Here is a 5,610-nt window from a genome sequence, read left to right on the forward strand (position 1 = left end):
GATCTCAGAGCTAGAAACGGCAGCTCAGCAGTTAACAGCACTGGCTGCTCTTCCAGAGCACTTGGGTTCAATTCACAGAACCCACATGGGAGGTACAACTGTAACTCCAGCTCCAGGGGCTCAATCGGATCCAACACCCTCCTCACACAGACACATATGCATGCAAAATTGAAGAAAGTGAATAGAAATCTCACCATTAAGTATGGCAGGTTTTATAGCTTTCAGGTTAATTCTGTATCCTTAATATTTTCTGACATGTTAACTTTCATTGTTAATGTCACACCCTGGATGTACCTGTAAGGAAGTTCCCTCAAAGTTTTAACCAAAGAAGACTCACTCTGAATGTGACACTATCTATAAGGAAGGGTCCCTAGTGGTCTGAGAGGAAAAAGGAGAGGAAGAGAAGAGAGAGCTGAGTACCAGCGTTCACCCCTCTCCCTTCTGAATACAGAGGCATTGTGATCAGATGCCTCACTCCTGCTGCTATGCTATGCCTTCCCCATCAAACAAACAAAAACCAAACCAAACCAAACCAAACCACACCATTGCAACAAATAACATAATATAGAAAGATGACAATGGTATAAAGCTATTGTGATAAATACAGCATGGTATTTGATTTTTATGTTACAGGAACATGAATTTGGAACCAAGGTCTAGAACTCTAGAAAAAGGTAAGCAAGAATGAAAACTGGGCATTCTAGTGGGTCTTCAGATCACCATGTCTAGAGAAACACATAGTGGAGACCAAATTCTTTGAGATTTCAGAAAAGGAACTAGAACTCTTCCCAGATTACATTAGAGACCATTCATGATATATTCTAGTGGAGAACTTGTTGAATTCACCTCATGCTCAGAAAATTTCATGAAAAACAATTCAAAGCAACAGAATATTTGTTGAAGAAAATTTCAAGAAGGAACAGAACTGAGCCGGGTGTGTGGTGGTAGTGTGGTGTAATCCCAGCACTCTGGGAGGCAGAGGATTTCTGAGTTCGAGGCCAACCTGGTCTACAGAGTGAGTTCCAGGACAGCCAGGGCTACACAGAGAAACCATGTCTTGGAAAAACCAAATCCCCCCCCCCCCCCAAAAAAAGAAGGAACAGATTTCAAGCTGTGGTTTAAGTACTGCTCACTACTCTTATTGAAATGTACATTATTAAGGGAGCAAAAGATAAAAAATTACAAGCAAGTTCAAAGTGAAAAATAGGTAAAGTCAAAGCATCTATAATTAAGAGTAGTGCTATTAAGTAAAACCTCAGACTCCTCACTGGAGTAATAAAGTGTAGTGTGCAAGAACTTGGCCAGCACCATGTTCCATTTCACAAAAATGCAAAATCATCTGAAGAAAACCTGAGAATGTCATTAGAGCTCCTGGTTTAAAACCAGCTGAGGGGAGATTTTCTCAGGGTCAACAGAGGCCAACACAACTATAAATCAAAGAGATAATCTGTATCTTGAGCAGCATTTTAGTGGGGCAAGTTTAAGTGGCAAGACAGTCAGAGGTTATGGCGGTTCCACAAGACCACTGGGTCTAAACAGTGTGGCAGGATCAAGATTCTAATTTGTAAGGAGATCCAGAAAGGTCTCTGTAGGAAACTGGGAAGGTGAATTCCCCAAGGATGTGGAGACGCCAGGAAATATGGAATGCATGACAGTAAACGCTGGTGGTTGGAAACAGACTAAGAAGCTGGGTCTTCTCCAGGCAGACATTCTCTTCCTTTATTAGGATGGAATATGACTTACAGAACTCTCAAGTCCTGAAATAGATTCTACATCACATATCTTCTGTGAATTACTCAGATTAACTTCTTAATGTTTTAAGTATTTTCCTGCTTTTATTCATGAGAATCTATTCTTATCAGCATAATGCTCTCCTCATAAAATCAGACAATACTTGTAAATATATAAAACTGGTTCCATCTTTAAAATACTCATTTATGTGTGGATGTGTGGGTGGAGGGGTAGGGGTTTGTATGGGGAAGCCAGACAATAGTACATGGGAGTAAGTAATTTCTATCTCCAGCATGTGGCTCCAGGTATACAACTCCGGTTGTAAGATTTGGTAATAAGTACCATTACCCACTAAGCCGTCTGTGCCTGGCTTTGTGTAAAATTTATTATAAAAAATTTATACATAATCCACAACCCAAATGACTTTTTTTTTTTTTTTGGTTTTTCAAGACAGGGTTTCTCTGTGTAGCTCTGGCTGTCCTGGAACTCAGAAATCCACCTGCCTCTGCCTCCCAAGTGCACCACCATTGCCCAGCTCAAATAACCATTTTTTAATCACATTGTGGATCATCCAGTCTTTTTGTTGTTGTTCATTATAATTATTTCCTTAACAGGACTCTACTTCCATACTGATTTCTGCTGTCATTTCCTAATTTCCTTTAGGTTTTACATCCCACCCCACCTACTTCTCAAGATATATAATTGATTTGAGCTTTTTGTGTACACTCACCACCACATATTATACTCTCCACAATATCTATAGCTGTATCCCATAGTCTTTCTGTTCAATATATTTCAATGTTTTTGCCATTTATTAAGAAATGAAAAACCAAAAGATAAATAAAGTAAAATAAAATAAATATATATAAAGCCAGAGGCTAGAGATATGGCTTAGCATTTAGCAGTTGTTGCTCTTGGAGGGGATCCAGGAAGTTCAGTTCCTAGCACTGGCATCCAACAGTTAACAATCACCTACAATCTGTTTGGGAGGTGCTGAAAAGGCAGAGGCAGAATTAGCAAATGTGAGGTCAGCCTGGTAAAGTACTAAATTCAACCCCAGGTGCTGCTTCTTTACAGGAGCACATCTTCCCACAATCGCTTCAGTCCGTGCCAGATCCCTTCTGTATAAATATCTATGTCAGTGTGCTAACTTGTAAGTTATAAAAGAACCATCAAGAGCTGCTGATACTACAGTAATCACTCTAAATTTGGCCCGGGGTGAACATCATAAGACGTGTACTTTTGATACCTTATAAATACTACCGAAATACCTAGTTAAGTAATGGAAATTACATTTGTGGACTAGTCAGTGTTTCTTAAGAGTAAATTAAACACGTCACTTAAATAGGTAATGCTTAATAGAATATATTAAAAAAAACAAAAACAAAAACAGGTCATTTCTGGGACCAACTGTCTTCCATCAATCGAAGATATTTGTGATTAGACAGCAAAATAAAGGAGTCCTGGAAAGATGGCTCAGCAGTTAAGAGCACTTTGTTCCCGGTATCTGTGGGACAGGCCACAATCCCCTGTAACTCCAGTTTCAGAGGCTCTTCTGATCTCAAGCATGAGGTCTCAAGCAAGCTCACACACTTAATGTTTAAAGTCACTCCTACTACAGTCTAGTCCCTAACTGACAAACCCCATGGCAAAAAAAACCCACCAGATTTGAGGGAATCTGCAACTTTTAAATTGTAGCTTGATTAAAGATCACAATGAGATTAAGGCATGCCAGTCTTAACAAATTAAATTAATGTAATCTTGACTATAATACATAGCTTTCTATGCAAAAACTGACTTTTCAACTTACTAGCCTTTTAAACTTCATTAAGGCTTGTTTATACTCAAGGCAATGTTAAAGAATATTTCTTTCCATATTGTTTTGTTAAAGCAAACTCAAGCTTGATGAAACTTTTACTTCTGTAAACCATCAGCCAGCCAAAAGTGGTAATATTATATATATATATATAATATATATATATATATATACACACACACACACACACACATATACACATAATACCAACAAGACTTCAAGTCCAGCCTCAACTACGTTGTATCAAGTTCAAGGTGAAACCTTGTCGCTCAACCAGCTGTGTCCCTAAAGGGTCCTTCACTAAGACTGTCTACTTACAGAATGTTTCAGGCCTGGAGAGATGGCTTAGCAGTCAAGGATACTTGTTGCAACACTCCAGGATTTTTTAGTTTGATTCCCAACGCCCAGGTTGGGTAGTTCATAACTGCTCAGAACCCCTGCTCCAGGGGATCCAGCAGAAGCAGGTTTGAAGGTCAGCTTGGTCTACAGAGCTCTATGCTGGCCAGGTACACAGAAAGACCTTGCCTTGTTTTTAACTTTAGAGGCCATAGACCTTACCTCACTTGAGGATTATTGTATTTGCATTATTTAAATGACAAGGCACTTAGTAAACTCAAAGAAACCATTTAGATGAGTTACAAGTAAAACCTGATAGTTTTCTTTAGATTTCTAATAACAAGCAAAAATCCAACACTGTTCAAATCTCTAAAAAAAAAAAAAATGACTTCTAACATTGCCAATATGAGCTGGGCGTGGTGGTGCACGCCTTTAATCCCAGCACTTGGGAGGCAGAGGCAGGCGGATTTCTGAGTTCGAGGCCAGCCTGGTCTACAGAGTGAGTTCCAGGACAGCCAGGGCTACACAGAGAAACCCTGTCTCGAAAAAACCAAAAAACCAAAAAAAAAAAAAAAAAAAAAAAAAAAACCAAAAAAAAAAAAAAAACATTGCCAATATGGTTTCTCAAAGTTTGGTTGACAGAAACAAAGACTTTGAATCAGTATCAAAGTTATAGCTATTTAACATGTTTATAACTCAAGTTTTTGGTTTTTCAGGACAAGGTTTGTGTAGCCTGGCTGTCTGGTTGTCAATTCAACTCATGTCTTGAATTGTTGAGGACAGAAAATGGTTTAATCAAATGATCATAAAATTACAAAATATTCTTTCCAATATGACCTCTTTCCAATTGTTAGATTTAAGCTTTCATCACAATATAACAAATAGTCCATAACTTCCTAAGACTAATACTAGCCTTTGTTAAGCAAGTATTTTATATTAATGTTCTGTCCCAAATGGTTTCTAGTTCAGATGTAGGATTATTAGGTTAGGCCACCCAATAGATTTAATCACATACTGAGAAACTGAGGCCTAACAGCCATGTAAGTGAAATAAAGTAGCTGTTGTCAAGCCTTCAATGCAGCCTTGGCTGATACTTGATGTAAGATCTTTTATCAGATCTAACTGGATATGCCACACATTGCCTGACTGGGAAACTATAGGATACAACAAACCTGTTATTTTAAACTGCTAAATTTTTGGAGTGATACGGTAAATCAGACCAAGAGATCCATTGTTTCTTCTGGAATAAGCAAAATGCTTTTTCAGACCATCTTGACTAGATATATTAAAACACTGCTAATTTTGCGACAAAAACTTCAAAGTACATATTTGACAGACCAAAAAAAAAAAAAAAAAAAAAAAAAAAAACCTACACTCAATTACTAAAATCCTCACTACAAAAAGGAATAGATCAGAATATGCACATTTACAGTTCATACTCACTAGAAAGTTCTATTTATAATAATTACATTCAAAATGTGGCAGTAAGTCACCCCTGGGGAATCTTATATTTCTCTTTCACCAAAAATAAAATTCAGATATATTGGCCAGTGTGTTTTTCCAATTCCAAGAGGTCTGTATTAGCATACCTTGATTATTCATGAGCTTTAAATTAGGCCTTTAAGAAATATAAAACAGTATGGGTCACAGTACACAACAATGGCATAGTTGCAGACTGTAAAACTCAGCACAATAATGATTTCATGGCACTTATATAGACAGATCAC

This window comes from Apodemus sylvaticus, chromosome 15, assembly GCF_947179515.1.
Source record: "Apodemus sylvaticus chromosome 15, mApoSyl1.1, whole genome shotgun sequence".
NCBI classification, from domain to species: Eukaryota; Metazoa; Chordata; class Mammalia; order Rodentia; family Muridae; genus Apodemus; species Apodemus sylvaticus.